Source organism: Conger conger, chromosome 2 (assembly GCF_963514075.1).
Source record: "Conger conger chromosome 2, fConCon1.1, whole genome shotgun sequence".
Taxonomy (NCBI): domain Eukaryota; kingdom Metazoa; phylum Chordata; class Actinopteri; order Anguilliformes; family Congridae; genus Conger; species Conger conger.
Window position 1 is genome coordinate 52,860,369 of NC_083761.1, and position 17,101 is coordinate 52,877,469.

Here is a 17,101-nt window from a genome sequence, read left to right on the forward strand (position 1 = left end):
TGCTTCTGCATTTACTTCAGTCACAGTCCATTGGGAGAAGAGGGGGGCCAGTGGCATCAAAAGCCGGAGTGAGCCTCCTTCTTCATTGGGCCCTGACATAGCGACTGTCAAAGTGCAGGAGAATGGGCCCATTCGCCCGGCAAACCCCACTTCCCTTCACACCCTCCCTCTCAGTCCTTTCTCCCCAAGGCCTGACCTCTGTGAGTGTGTGTGTGTGTGTGTGTGTGTGTGTGTGTATGTGTGCGGAAGTGCGTATGTGTGCACGTATGTGTGTGTGTGTGCGTGTCCATGTATGTGCGGGAGTGTGTATGTGTGTGTGTGCACATATGTGTGTGTGCATGTGCGTGTGTGTATGTGTGTATGTACGTGTGTGTATGTGTGTGTGTGAGAGAGAGAGAAAGAACGATTTGCCCTCAGTGGAAGAGAGGTGTTGATCCAGTAGCCTGAGGGTGTCTGATGAAAATAATAAGGGGGTGTGATGCTGCCAGAGCTCGGTGTGGAGAGTGACTCCATTAAAGCCAGGCCTGAAGAGGACTAAGAGTTACTGGCTAGCTGAGGACCCTGCTGATATAATTAGCCACTAATTAGCATTCATCCAGCTTCCATCCGCACTGTGTTAATGAGTGGCTAAAGAAAGGGAGTGAGAGCGAGATAGGCAAGAGGGAAGAGAGAAAAGAAGACACATTGAGTCGAAAGACAAGAGGACGCGAATCACCAAATATGGTGCGCTGAGCGCCACCTCTTCCTACGATCTTTTTATTTCTGTCTCCGCCAGGCTCTGCCTCTTTTAGGCAGGTCTGGTGCGCGGATGTGTAAACAGAAATGAAAAGGTTGACACCGCTGTTTAATTCAGCTTTACAGTCCCCCTCCAAAGCACATTAACGGTGTCATGGGCTGCACACATGAATCAAAACGAGCCGGCCGACAGCGAGCTCTGCAAAGCCACAAACCGACTGCAATGCATCAAGCTGTAAAGGCCGTCTATGGTTTATTAATTCTGTAATGCTTGAAGTCTGACTGCTAGCTGACAGATGTTGTTACTGTCTGGAGGTCTCAAGTTCATATTCAGCTGCTCTGTGTTCTTCAATTGTCTTGAGAGGTGCAACAAATTGTCTCTGTGTTGAATGACAACAGCAAGTGTTTTATGGAGTAAAACCAGAAATATGTCATTAGAATGTGCTGAACCGAACATTCTAATGGTGATGTAACAATCACTACTGGTAATTGAGAGCAATTAAGTTCTAGAACGCTGAATTAGAATGCTGGAAAAAAAACATTACTCATCAAAGGGTTAAATCTGCTGAGTGCGTGCGTGCGTATGTGTGTACGTGTCTGTAAGACAACTGGGAACAGGAACCTGCTTTTTGTCAATGCTGTCAGGATGTCCAGAGCTTCCCTTAAACTCAGCACATGCAAAGGAACAGAGTTAGGGAGTAGGGATAACAGAGACACCAGAATAGGGTTATGGTGTGGGTGTTCTCTGTCTGGAGGGAATTTCTTTAGAATTCTGTGGTTTGGTTAATAAGTAGCCTGGCATGTCTTCTGGCCACTAAAACCACTATACTGTACACTGCTCAACATTACCATGTGGGCCTTCATTTCAGTGAAGTCTTCTGTGTACGCTTTGCTAGTCATCCCTAATGTGCCACATGGCTATACAATTTACAGACACATTCATACGTTTTTTTCATACATATGTTTTTAAATATGTTTTGGTCATTACGACTGCACTCATAGTGCTCTGATATATTCTCTCTAACTCCTTTTGTCTGTGCCCAGGAAACGTGGTCACTGAATGACTGAGGGGAATTGAAAAGTCACGCACACCTGTTTAATCCAATTTTTTACTAAAACACACACAATAACATATCAGTTAAAATGCACAAATATTACATTTTCCTCTAAAACTAAATTTAATGTTGTCAGATGTATAAAATACATTGACCTAAACTGCTCTACAAATCCTCCACAAACATGCTTTTTCTGTATATAAAAAAAAAGACTTGTTCTAAGTACTGCTCTGGATTTGACGCGTTACGCTTATTGAAGAATTTACGCACTTATAAATCGCTTTGGATTAAAAGTCTGCTAAATGACTAAAACGTCAATGTAAATCTGTTCAGGGAACTACAGGAGCAATAATAGTGCCAACAGCAAAGACAACGTACAGCGAGAAGAAATACAGTGACAAGGAATGACATATTTTCCTCATTAGCAGCAGCCTTGTCAAACTGACGAAAGGAGGAAGGGAGAGCTCCCGGATTGACATCTCACAGCTTGACTGCTTTGGATGCGACAGGTACAAATCAGGACAAACGATCCTGCGTGCTCAGCTCCCTTTATCTTTTCCCCTGACTGCTTTCTTTCAGCTGTGGGAGGAGCCCTCGGCCAGGAGGGTGGGGAAAGTTCAGCCTGGAGTGTTGTGAGTCTCACAGGGGGATGGGTGGGGAATTGGGGTTGGGAGGTGTTGGGAAAGGGTGGTCTCAACTGACAAATTCCGGGGAACGTTTTTTCAGCTTTTGCCTGTCGCCGGGAGATGATTCCATGTCAAGTTGCCTCTCTCTCTCTCTCTCTCTCTCTTTCTCGCACCTTTCTCTCTCTATCTCTCTCTGCGTATCAGCTCAGAGATTAAAACAACAAGAGGTGCTGAGAAGCATTGTTTGACTTGGGAGAGCGAGGGTGGACAGCCGTGGAGTCACGCCCAGACCTAAGCTCTCCATGCTGGGGGCAGTGGGCTTCTGGAGAGGCCTTCTCGCCTGGCTTAATTGGAGCCCCTAGCTGTTGATCCATTCAGCCAAACCTGTGGGAGTGCTTGCCTCAGCTCCCTGCTGAGGAACCCCCAGTAATCCCAAATTTGGCTTTAAGCAGCTTTACGAGACACGGGGAGCTTTAGCCAGAGATTCCAGATCAGCATCCACAGCCACAGGCCTGTGAATTCGGTAAAAGAAGGCATGCAAACAGGCAAGAAAAGAAGAGACCGCTAATAAGCCAAATGCTTCATATTTCCCAATGCACAAACCAGTCTTTCTTCCTTAATAGAACCGACCAGCACCACTTGACCACTTGAATGACTGACCCCTGCTATATGTTCAGGTAGTTCATTAATTTGTCATCTCAAAAGACATTGTACACAGTTAATTCAAAGCTATGATCTTGATTGATATTAATGTCTATTGATATTGAAAATTGCTGGTTTTTTATATTCTTTCAATGTATAATAATATTTCAATGTATATTAATATGACAGGAAAGTCAAATTTAGCAATACACTTTAGCAATAACAATTGTGGCTTCCCAATGCAGGTCAAACGATATACAACAAGCCTAAAATCGGCACACTGGCCAATTTATGATTAAAATGCTGTAAATATGTTTTTTGCTTCATTGCATTGTGGGGATCGCACTGTGCAGGCTACTATCAGGCCACGAACGGCAGAATGAACCGGAAACAGTGAACAGGAGCCTCGGCTGCACCCCTCTCCCCTCCACTCTCCCTCCTCCGTTTCTTAAATCCCTTCCTCTCCTCACGCTTTCTAATGAAGGTCAGGGGTCAGCGGGTCAAACCAAGCCCGAGGACACTGGGGGGGTCAGTCCCGCAGCACCTCTCTGGACTTCATTAACTTCATTATTTTCTGGAGGAAGGAAGGGGAGGGGTGATGGGGGGGGGGGGGGGGGGGGGGTTCATGGCCGAGGGTGCCATTAGCAGGGAGATCACTGACAAATTGAGAAATCCCCAGTTCCGTTCAGAAGCTGAAAATCAGCTTCCCTGTCTGTCTTTGTGAGCACGCCACGGCTGGTTTTCTAGCTTAAAGGTACAATAGGTAAGATTTTTGTGTTAAAACATTGTTACAAGACCACTGTAAATCCTTACCTATCATTGAAAAAGGTTGACTCACCCTTTGCCTGTGTTTATAGTCCTTAAATTCAGGTTTCAAAATATACAGTTCACAGCCGTATAACATTCTATAACTACAATAATTCAAGCTCATTGGTTGAAAATTGGTTCTAATTGCCACAGCCAATGGTGTTTCAACGTCAGTGCGTTTACAGAGAAGGGGGAGGGATAAACAGTGTTGTGGTTTGAAGGTGTTTGTTGCTGCAATTCTTCTCTTGACCGTTAGAAGTCCGAAATTATCTATTGTATTTTCAACCTGGGCTCACTCGGACATTATCCAACAAAGGATAATCTATACTGTATCTCAAAGCAACGTTCAGGGCCAGTGAACCATTTTTGAAAACAGTCGACTGCCCGGGTTGTACAGAGGCGGGCGTGCCGCTTTTGGGCCCGTCTTCTCGAACCCAGCCCTGGTGCGTCTGCGTCTGGAGCCGCTGCTCCTGGGCTCCAGCTCAGCTCAGGCCTTGGCGTAAGGCACTGCGGCCTTCACATGTGCCTTGGCCGAGCGTAAAATGGCAGCCCCAGCCCAGGACCTATTAAAATACCTAGTGCGCTCCCATCTTCCTGCTCCGCCAGGGAGAACGCCCATGAAAGAAATGCAACCGGTCCCACAGCCCACTTCCCTGCCTGCGGATTCCAGCGCACACTAAAACAACACAACCTTAGGGGAAGGCCCTGGAGAACCCACTCCTCAGGCTCACTCGGGCAGAAGCCCTGGGCAGGACACACACTCAAACCCGACCTGGGTCACATACGAAAATGTTTTGGATTCAAATACTTTTCTACACTTTACTGAGCTTGTCTGGTGTGTTGGAACCTGTGAAATACTCCAAAAAAAGTGCAAAGCCCCACCTTCTGGCCCTCTTGGTTGGCTCAATTGCATCTGGAAAGGTCAATCGAGCACAAAAAATTATTTGAATCTGAAGATATTATGTATGTGACCCAGGCCTGAATCACATCACTCCTTCCTTAGATTCCTGAAGATATGCTCAAGCAAAAACAAGTGGAAAGAGAAATGTCAAACCTATTATCTTCAAGAATAACTTCACAATGTTAAATGGCAGCCGTTAACTAGTGCAGGGATCATCAAATCACAGTCCTCAAGGTTCAAAGACTGCTAGTTTTCCATCCTCCTTTACATGGTAGTCAGGCCAATCAGGACCACTAATTATTCAGCTAATTAGCTAGGAGAGAAGAAAAACAGGGCCGAATTTGGATTTGAGGTCCAGATTCGATGATTGATGATCTACGGTATGCTAATAATTCTGACGAGTAATCGATTCCTGCATGAGGTGACAGATTAACAGGGGAGCTAATTGAGAGACATCCTGAGTGAAAAGCTTCCATTTTACTGGCAGGACAGGACAAAGGCTATTAGGAAAATGTCAATGTTTCATCCTTTCAATCAAAATCCCAGATTTGCTAAGAGCCAACTGATCCAACATGGTGGGTGATCGGCCCAGTCGCTCCTCGCAAAGTGAAAATATGCATAAAAGCAACTGCAACTGTAGTTGTCTAGGCAGTAAAGGTTGGGGAAATGCTTGACTCTTCGTGTGCAGCTGCCTCTGAGGATAGCCATTATGCAGCACATAATGTGGGGTTAGCAGGTGTAATTGTGTTTGTTGATAGTTCCCCGTATGAGCCGTTTAGATGTTTAGATGAGTGTTTAGATGTTTCCATTACCTTCAGGCACAATGCGTAATGAGGAGCACGCTCCTGAAATTACAATGCTGACAGGTACAGTACACTGCCATTAGCGTAGTAAACAGGTGTTGTATAAGACCAAAACACGAAAAGCAAAAATGCACACAATACACAAAAAAAGAAAAATACAGTGCGAAAGTTAATCCTGCCTTCGTTCTGTTCGCTTAAGAGAGAGAGAGAGCTCACTCATAATGATATAGCTGTTAGAAAAAAGAGAGTTCGGGTTGAGTCACTGTGAAAGGCCTAAAAAGGGATGAGCAGCAGAAATGGACCAGGAAATGCCACAAGCTTGGGAAGAAATCAAGAGAAACAGCGGTTACAAACACACACTGCACAGAGCTTCAGAACCTGGACTCCTCCACACTCAACGTCACTATTCCCCCCACCTAATGAACCATGGTTGCTCTGCAGCAGAAAACTACCAAGCAGAGCGTGGTTGGTGGATGAATGAACAGAGGATGGAACAAATCAACTGATGGATGGATGGATGGATGAATGAATGAATGAATTATTGCGACTGCAGAAGGAGTTCAGCACCATGGAGAGATCCCTAGTGAAACAGGCTTCTCTGTTGGGTTGGTATTGTCCCGAACCTCCTCCAGTGAAGACTAGGTTGTGCTCCTTGAGTAACAAATGAGAAGAACAGGCTCTAACACCTGAATACCGGCCTTCAACTACAGCAACTCATTCAGGGACCAAGAAGACAATATGATTTCAAGTTGGAGTCATTCGCCAGTAGTACAACCACTGCTATAAATATATTTTTTACCAGAACTGTCACAGACTTATTCTAACAAACTCTGGAATAGACAACAATATATTTTAATATTTCCTGAGAACAATTGAGCAACTCTTAAGATCTATTGATGGGAAGTTATGGAGCTCACTGCAGAACGCATTTCCGAACATCTTTCCCTGCTGTTCTTCAGTATCATAGAGAACTCAGCATATGCTCTCAAGCTGTTGAGATGACACTCGCTGTTCATGGCTCCACATGGGAAGTCTTCCATTCCCTGCCTTCTTCTAAAATTTCACATTTGAATGAAGACTCTGAAACGTGAAAAACCAACCGCTGAAGACCACATAGGTTCTCCTGGGTTTTTGCCAGGCTGCACGCCTTAGTCAGCTACCTTTCATTTTCCTTTCATCCTCGCCCTTTTCCTGTCTTCAACCTGGGAATTTCCGCCGATGCGAACACAAGCCTCCATGCTGCGAGGCGGAGCAGGATCAAGCGGCGGCCAGTCACGTGACCCAGGTAAGTCGTGTCTTAATCAGTGAGCACGGCCCACTTGGCCCAAGGCCCCCTTTGAAAGCCCTGAAAGACACTGTGCTGCGGTAGGCAGCTTGTGGTTTCGGGAGCATTCCGAAAGGAAAGCTGCATTTTCCATTGCACAAGCTCCTTCCCAACAGCCAGGCAGCGGGCCGCTTTGAACTCTAGGGGAAACCGCGTATAATTTTATTAAGTGTTCAAATACTGACACACATATTATCAAGGGTGCCAGGACTTTCAAAGGAAGCTGAACTCATTAAACACTGCTCCTTCCCCATCCCCCATCTTACTCCCCACCTCTTCTCCGACCCTTTCTCCTTCTCACTCTCAGTCCATTTTCTTATGGGGTCAGTATTGTCCATTCGTCAAGCCAAGCAGTAATGGTAAATTCCCATCGGTGAGCAACAGTACGATGTGTCAAGCTACGTGACCTACAAGGCAACTTAATTTCACTGTTCATCCAACTCAAATATCTTGCTTCTCATACCCTGATGCCACTGAAAAAAGAGCATGCTTATCTGCACACAACCACTTTTAATATCATTCTGGACATTTAACGGGGTCACAATCCTGGATCGATTATGTAATTGTTTTGGACTCAAATACTTTTCTGCACTCAATTGATCTTGCCTGATGCCACTGAGCCAACCAAGAGGACCAGAAGGTGGGATTTGTGAGTATTTCATCGGTCCCAATACACCAGACAAGCTCAGTAAAGCGTAGAAAAGTATTTGAATCCAAAACAATTACATAATTGACCCAAGCCTAGGGGGATCATGTAACACCCAGGCAAATTAAAAACCCACAGATCTTTTGTACATATAAACTGTGTTAACAACAACAACCATAACTACTCATCATGTAAAAATAAAATCCCTCTATATGAAGCGGTAAGCCTCCACTGAAGGCCAAATTTACCTCCCGGCTCACTGAGAGTCAATCAGAACCCAGAGGGAACATGACATTTATCCACCGAAAAAGAGAGCGGTCTGAATTGAAGAATGCATGACAAGCCATACCCAGTAAGAGACCTCTCACACGTCTCCAAATCCCCAGCATCTGGAGGAAATCTGTGGAGATGACACATGTGGACTTGGCAGGACTGGGGAGCTGTTGACTGAGGGTCGGAATCTCAGAGCGGATTCCACGGGAAGCGTTTTGCGAGTCTTTGTGATGACGAATGCTAAATGGCCGAGGGACGTCCGGGACATTGGCGTGGGCCACCTACTTGCGCCACCTCCAGGCAAGGAGCAGAGCTTCGTCTTTAACCCCACTCATTGATAAAAAAGGCTTGTACCAACTTCATGGCATAACTTATTGTCACCAATCCTGGGTCAAATACGTGATTGTTTTGAATTCAAATACAATCTGGGTTTTGCACTTTCTGAGAGTATTTCATAGGTTCCAATACACCAGACAAGGTCTGTAATTCGTAGAACAGTATTTGAACCCAAAACAATGACGTATTTGACCCAGGTCTGGCTGACACACCAGTGGACAAAGCTCTGAAATGTAGTCAGAGGATAAGTATAAACACAGAGAAACATAGTAATTCTGCAGTAGTAGTAGTGTCAAATGACAAAACAAGAAAAATAGAGACCTTGTACAAACTGCATTCTCCAAGATACTCAATTGAAGACATTCATTATGGAGGATTTTGCATAATTACGACTAAAAACACCGTCATTAACATAATTGGAGGATTCTGATGGATTGTGGTCTAATGCAAATAATTATATCTCATTGTATTTTAATGGGCTTTCGAACAGTGGTGCAATCTGTTACAACAGACCACTACTGTGTACACTATGCATTTTGTAAATGTCCCAGCTGGTGTGATTGATATGTGAAAATTGACTAACGTTTACCTCTAAAACAAGCACCGGTCTTGAAACACGAGTGCAAAGAAATGGGGGGAGGGTTGGGTCGAGAGAAAAAAAACACAAGCATTCCTTTCCTCCTCAAGCTGTTCAGCTCAGGGAAGAAAAATATATTGGATGTGTTGATTTTACCCGTTCAGCTTGTCAGTGCCAAAAGACCCAAGGAATCCTGGTTTTCAAAGCAAAGAAAATGATCTGCTACATCAGGAAAGAGGAGGCAGTCTAAGCCTCACGTCTCACGTCACCCACCTGGAGCTGAAAATTGAACTTTCTCACAAACAGCTCCCAATGTAGACAGGGGGCTCATTATGGCAAGAATCGTGATTATTATCAGTGTTGTTCCTGTTCCTTCTAGGCATACAGAACCGCTCGTTCATGTATTCAAGTGAAACACATGAAATAATTGTTCCATGTCTGTCAGTGGGTCAAATCATTGTTGCTACCATACCCATGTGTGTTTTGAACCAGGAGGTGGAAAACTTGGTTACCATGCTACAACTCATTTGAGCTGGACCATGTACGAATGTCAGAGCTCCCTTAACTGTAGATATGCTTGGTGGTATTTGGCTCTTTTGCAGGAAAATATAGTCATTGATCCACAGTCACAGGTGAATCTTACAGACCACTTGCCATCTGAGCAGTAATGGTACCCGTTACTCAAGGAATGTGACATAAAAAGGCCAATACCTGTCTTGATTTCATGCTAATTTAACTTCTGAAGAATGAAGGTGTCAGCGTTTCTCAAGTAGGCTATACGGTATGCATTTAAACAGTAAAGTGGCGTCTATCAAATGATTATTGAAGTCTGCCAGACTGAGTTTATTCGAACCCCTCCAATTGTAAAGATAAACAGCTTTCCTGGTATAGAGTTGCAGATGACGCAGACCATCACATAGCTTCATAAATTCGTCACCGTTCCGTACCGTTACTGATTTTCAAACTCAGCCAGCGTACATTCCTAACGTGAGCGGATACAGTTGTATGTGAATTAGCGCTTACGGTATTGACAGCTTTTTGGAATTTGCGCGGGTTCTCTTCTATGAAAAAGTCACAGCCACAACTCCCTTGTTATTCCTATAATAAACTGCTTTGTGGGATTCGTTTCGTATTCCGTGTCTAGAATGTTAATAGTGTGAGGGGAAATCTGGCTTGCGAATGGACACATTATCTGAGAAGGCGTGAAAACCCAGATTTCTATGTTACTCTGTTACTTAGGCTACTAAAACTATTGGGATCAGCAAATCTCAGCGTATTACCGTGGAGCTAAGTGAATATGTAGTTTAAATATGTTTCACCACAACGATATAACTATTAAATGGAAATCTAGACGTTCATCAATTGCCAAACCTAACATAAAAACGTGTCGTAAGAATGTGCAACAGTCGATTAAAAGTTCCAGAAAATCAAACACAGCAGTTCGTGTGGCGGAGCCGTGCCTGGCGATTAAATGAGGAATGGGAACGAAAACCTTCAGTAAATTGTAGGAAGTCATAGCATTTACTGTGAAATTGGATGCCAGCATACAATAAGAACAATATTCATTAACAGCTGATAGCCTTCAAATCAACGCAAAATAGAGCTGCCAAACGCCTTTGGAGTATCGTTGAAATAATAGGCTGACTGTATGGTCCTGCTTTGTTTGGCATCACTTAGTTGGCCAGAATGATGATGTTATTCAAGTCAACTATACGCTGTATTGAACGCTGATTAACTACAGCACCTGTAAAGGGCAATATTATAAATTCCATACCGGAGGCTTTTTATTTATAACCTACTTTCCCGGCTTTTTACAGCATGTGTAGAGCCGCGCGTTGCCTTCCTCTCCTAGTTTCCTGGATCATCCACCTGTCATCCTTGACCGGTCGGCTGTCCGGACTTTTTAAAAGCCTGTTCGTAATAATAATAATAATAATAATAATAATAATAATAATAATAATAATAATATGAATTCATCGACCATAATGACCTGGAAAGCCTGTCATAATTTGTTATTTCTAGTTTTGATAAACAGGACCTTTCTTATTAGCCTTTAGATTATCACATTGAGTCGTAGTTGTGGAACTTAAAAACGGCACCAACCCACGTGCAGTTGAGCGATCAAATTATAGTAAAGGGGTTGTCAAAGAACAGCAACATCAACAACCTTTCCTCAAATAATTCCTAAAATGTTTTTCAGGGGTCCCAACTACAACGCAGTATGTTTCGTCGTTGAGGTTCTTAAAATATTTAGTTTTAAGTTTTAGTCAGTACTCATTGCGAAAAAATGTCTCAAATATCAACTAGAAACAACAAGCGTGTAAAGAACCTGTAAGCAATTATCGTTGTTGTTACAATTAACTAATAGCGACGGATGACATTTTCTCAAATTCGTTCAATTACGCACAATTTCACAAAACAGGTACAGCACCGCGTCAAAATAAAACGTGTATGGAAACTTACCAAACCCCTGTCAAATCCCGGAACACTCCTTAGAAAGAAGGAAAACAAACACAGCCCAGCGACTGAAATCCAAAACAATTCAAATAATAACAAAAGTATCAAAAAGATGAAAGGAAAGTAGCTTATAACAAGTCAACTAACGGACCGAACTTTACTTAACTATGCGTCTATCAGTTCACCTCTACAGGCACCTTAAACTAGTAATGCGTCCATTGACAAACGCCCACTGCTTTTACTGCTTTTACTGCTATAGGCACTATTCGCTGTCTTGAGCGACGGGGAGACAGCACCAAGGTGAGAAACTGCACTCGGTTGTTACGTTTAAGCCAACTAAGAAAGCTCCAATACATCCATAGGTTGAAAAACAGGGAAAGGATACTCCCCATTAAAATCAATTCCAGACTTTGAAAACATTGCTCACAAGAACCCCTTGGCTCTAACTCGAAACCGCACAGAGAGAGAGAGAGAGAGAGAGAGAGAGAGAGAGAGAGAGAGAGAGAGAGAGAGAGAGAGAGAGAGAGAGAGAGAGAGAGAGAGAGAGAGAGAGAGAGAGAGAGAGAGAGATGGCGCAAGCTATTTAGTTATATTGTATATTGTAAGTTATATTGAGGGATATTAATTAATGTTTATTTACAGACCTAAATTGGTTGCTAAATTGATTGCCACCTAAAAGTAAAGCAATATCACAAAAGGTTATTTTAACCTGCATCATTTTACAAAAGACAGCTCAGTTATTTCAGTTAAAATTGAAGTCCAGGAAAGGCTGTGCCCAAAAACATACTGTGCAATTCATACCAATCTGAAAGCGGTTAAATGAAAGTCCCCACGGATGGTGTTTTCACTGGCAACCATATGGCAGTCATAAAAAGAGAATACAAAACACCGCACTTGTTTAAACTGAGTATACGAGGCTTAAGGGCATGCAGAAACTAAACTCAGATGCGATTCATATTACCTATTTTAATTATAATTTCGCCTTATCAGCATCAACCAACGGAACTATGAAATATAACTGAACAATTACTCATATTCGCAAACCCGATCTCGTTCTATTTTTAAGGAACATGATTTATAGTAATTTCACTTGGACTTGTGCGCGCGCGCGCGCGCACACACACACACACACACACACACTCATTCTTACACCAAAAGGATTTTGCACGCCTTATAGTCTTCATTCATAATTTCATATTAGAATTTCAACCAAAACACATCATGGATGGCCACATTTTTCATACCAGTGGCAATACATATGAAAATAACAATAATAATCAGGTGTTACCAAAGGACAAAATAAAGAGGTGCAACGTGTACATAACACACCCAGAATGTATATTTTAATTTCGGATTTCACACAATCATTTTAGGTATCAGATATCGCAACACAATTAGCCTATTATTATGCTGTATGCTTATAACGTGCTTGGTGCCTCCTGACTCCATCATAAGAAGATCAACATTCTTCCCGTATTTACTGCCCAAACCACTCATTCAGGATAAGGGTATACAAGGAGTGCCTGTTGAGTCAATTCTCTTCAGTTGTCTAAATGAGAGAATTCAACTCTTCACACCATGTGTAGCTCACTGATACTATTTCTGCTTTCAGTATTCTGACCACCAGACCCATGATGACCATGAGTTCATTCCACACACTGACCAGTAACCTCCTTAATGAGATCCATCAGCTGAACTGCTGCAGGCCTTCCAGGCAAATGTTGTAGTGCATCTGAAGTTTTGACTTACAAGGTTTGCACATGTAAGTCATATTACCCACATAGTGCACTTATCACAGGATCTGGCCATGAGTTCTGTTCCATGTGAACTGTCGTGTGTGTATGTGTGTGTGTTTGAGAGAGAGGAGAGAGTGAGAGAGGAGTATGTGTTCAAACAAAACCTAGGCGAAGATGTAAATCATGCAGAGGAATGCATGAAGTTCCAGACACAGAAGACACCTGGCATCCCGACTAATTTATCGACATCCCGCGCTAATTTATTACGCCATGTTTGGTCCTGGGGAGGCGCTCGGGAGAGAGGAGACGGAGAAGTGACCGCGAACGGCAGAGTCTGGCGACCGCACAGGCGCAGGGGGGACGAAAGCAAAGTGCTATCCTCCGCGTCTGGAACCCGCTCCTTCCCTCCATTCCTCCACTTTCGCTTTTACCTTCAGCTCTCATTGCCACTGTCTGGGAGAAAACACAGAGGCCTGCTTCTGTCCTCTCCATCTACCCTACATTCTCTTCTGCGTAAGGAGCCTTCAGTGCTTAACATTGCTGTTTATCCTCTGCTGAAGGCTCTGCCATTTGATTTAGCTGCTCTCCAACTCCAACTGACAGATATTGAATAAAACACAGCATTCACCTCTCTATACATCCTTTAATGCTGTGTTCGGTGTTGCTCTGCTGTGACACCTAAAGTACGGTCATGTCGTAAAATCGGTTGTGGCGTGGTTATGGGACAGGATGGTTATAAACTGGGCAAATTGAGAATACTACAAAAAAAGGAAACCCACAGCCTGGGCATCCACATTTTCAACAGCATCTGTGTGCATTCTGTAGCTCTTGATCTGGGAAAAATGTGCCAGAGTCTCCACTGGTGTAAGATCCAGCTATTGCCAGCTTGAAATGACCAGCTACCAGCTGTTTCAAAACATAGCTTGAGCTGGTCAAACCACATTGAGTATGGAGCTTGTCTGAACAAGTCAACCAGGTACCGGCTATTTAAAAACCTAGCTTGGCAATTTTTTTCAGGAGGGACAACGCACAAAAATGGTAAAATTAGGGCCATTGACAAACATAAAAAAGGTGGAGAGCACAGCCCTCTGACCAGCCCACGTTAGGGCGGGAGGCAGCGCTTAAATAATTAAATAAATCCTTAAATAATGACCTGAGAAAGACCATTAAAAATCCAATTTGCATGCAGCGGTGTGGAAAGTCTATGTCCTGCTCCTCCCCCCCCCCCCCCCCCTCCTCCAAAGCAAAGATAAATGGCAGCAGTCACAGCACTCCTGACGCGTCTCGGCAAATGAGCCCCATTCATCACGGCAGAGTGAGAGACACTTCCGCCCGCGCTTTTATCTTAGGAGGGGAAAGGCTCCAATTAACAGGCAGCCCGCACCTCCACTTTATCACTCCCAGATAACCCGACTGTCTGCCTTGAGGCTCGCGACCACCACCGCTCTCACCTCTCTCCGCGCCCTTATCCGCCCGCCAGACAGGGCCGGTGCCGCGGCTAAACTGGCGACCGCTGACAGCTGTGTCGCCATCGTCACTCGCCCTCGCAAGTTTTCTAGTGCTTTCCGGCGTTTCCGTTACCATGGCAAAATGAAAGATTATAAAAAAAAAAAAAACGAGAACGACTGTGGGTTGTAGCAGGGGGATTCTTGCTGAAGTAGCCAGCAAGTGTGCGGCCTGCTTGGTTTTGTGTAGCTCAGTGCGGTTCTGGCAGGCCCTGTTTTTAAAACACTTATTTTTGTCGATGGAGGAGCGCTGGTGTGAATGGGGCGAAAGCAGTTCCGACAGCGTTAACTCTCAAAACTGGCAGGAGGCAGCAGCTCATCCAGACATATGCAGTCAAAAGAGCTTGCAAACTATAAAACTAACATTGGTTTACCAATTTTGTGACGATTTTTCATCTTGAATGTTATGTGTATTAAGTTGAAAAAAGGAGAAAAAATGTATTCTTGAAACTAGTGTTTAAATACTGAAACGTGAGCTATTCACCTCATGTAAACTCAGTTAACTGATAAAAGTGTTTTATTGTATTGTACTGAGATGGATTTTTAAGGTCTAATCTACAGCATAAAAGTAAAGGGACATTGAAGAGCCTAACTTCAGCTGCTGGAGGGGTCACATGTGCAATGTCTGTCAGTGTGCATGTAAGCGTTGCTAACAGCACCGAAACAGCACTTTTCAATGTTTGCATGGTTTTCCACATGTGCACATGGTTTCTATCATGGCTCGGAAAACATTTTGCCATATTTTACTGATTTTGCATTTCATTTTTATAATATAGATCTGCACAATTCTGCCATCACATACGTATGACCTGCATGTCTTCATACTATCAAACCAATCAGCATTTAAAAGATTCTCAAGGTAGAATATTATAAAAATTGGTATCATGTTAGAACTATTCTGGACAAAGGTGATTGTAAATCAAATGAATGATTAAAAACCAATTCATATACCAATCAAAAGTATTATATACTCTATTTATAGATAGCAGTGATATTTCTTGGCACTTCTCAATGTTCAACAAAAAAGCAAATCAGTACCAAAAGTAAATATATGTTCCTGACAGTACTGAATATGAAATAAACAAACAATAAAAAAAAGCATACAATTAAAATAGAGAATTTCAGTAACCAAAGAACAAAATTGGATTATTTAAAAACGTTATGAGGCACAATATTAAGACCGTGTGATGATGTAGCTTTCTGGTGCCCCTGCTTTTCACCGGTAATCAGTTAAACTCAAGTTGCTGTTATCTGCAGATTAGATATTGAAGTGACACTATTTTAAATAGTAACTCACTTGTCTCCTCACTTAATATAAATATCCAGTTTATTTATCTTTGTTTAACAAGAAGTGTTCAGTGTATATAACCCCCTCTGCCCCATACATAAATAGAAATAGTCATACACAAATACATAACTGAATATATAATGAGATATTATCTATATTAATATTTTGCCAAACAGTTTGATTTCAAATACTTGTACATATGTAATGCAGTCAGTTAAAATCAGCATAAAACTTGCAGTTCCTCCTGGCAATTGCATCTAAACCAGACAGACACATCTAGGTAGATTATCACTCTAATTACAAGTGGGGACAGATTAGGCTAAAAAGAAAAGCAGAAAGCGAGAGAAACAGGCTAAACACACTCACTTGCTGTCACAGAAACTTCAAGCTGAGAGATCTGTCCTCCTTTGTTGCGCTGCAGTAGGTTTATTGAATTTGCTTAAAAAACAAACTCCGGGGAATTTCTCCAAGGCCCCTCTCCGCTCTCGGGTTCCCTGCGGCGGACACCTTTAAGAAAATGCCAGCCGCCGGCTTTCGCCTTGCTTCATTTTTGGCTCTGCTGTTGGACGGGAAGGCAATACCTCCCTTTTCACGGGGAATTCCACATTCGGGGTTCCTGTGAGTAGAGCCCGCCCTCTAGCGATAATTTCCGAGAAATACAGCAAACGATATCACCGATGATTGTTGTATTTGTGTTCCAGAAGTGCCTGATATTGTTACCGAGGAACAGCCTATACCAGTACAGTAATTCGACATTTACAGAAAAACGCATATGCCCCTAAATCATAGCATAGATAATGGGACTCAATAGACCATAGAGTGCAAAATTGCTGATTAAGATAGCCACTGAGCTCTGAATGGAATGAAGGGGGTATGCACTGTTGATTTGTGGAGGATAAAGTCTGATTTTGGAAGCACTGGATAATTACAGCAATAAAAAGGGGAAAGGATCAGAAAGAAAATGCCACCAGCAATTAGCTCAACCCTCTCCTCAGAGAACAAAGCTCCACCTAATACGGGCTCCTATGAAGAGTAGGGAAAACATTGCCTTACTCATAAGACAATGGCATTACAAATGTGTTTGGTATGCTCCATATCACAAATGCTATATTTATTATTGACCTACATGCTTTCTGTCACTTAAAGCGTTCATAAATCTTTTAAAATGAATAACTAATCTGCTTTCTTTCTAGCCCTGACAATATACCATATATACACTAACTGAGCACTTTATTAGGTATTTATTAGACTTTTTTCTTTTTTTTTACTTCTACTGCTGTAGCCTATCCACTTATGATGCGTTGTGTGTTCAGAGATGCTCTTCTATATACCACTGTTATAATGTGTGATTATTTGCATCACTGTCACCTTCCTGTCAGCTTTGACCAGT

The 17,101-nt window shown here is 42.9% G+C and overlaps 1 protein-coding gene across 2 annotated transcripts in view; it reads right to left on the reverse strand.

Annotated features, from left to right (window-relative positions):
- The window catches only part of ntn2 (netrin 2), a 67,148-nt gene extending 50,942 nt beyond the window's left edge, over positions 1 to 16,206 (reverse strand). Inside the window, exon 1 of one of the 2 annotated variants that reach the window (XM_061221656.1) lies at positions 16,078 to 16,206. The gene's annotated coding sequence lies outside the window, so the exon portion shown is untranslated. Of the gene's footprint in view, positions 1 to 11,188; positions 11,497 to 16,077 lie in introns of those variants that run through there. The other variant, XM_061221646.1, reaches the window with a different exon arrangement.
- Between the last annotated feature and the right edge of the window lie 895 nt (positions 16,207 to 17,101).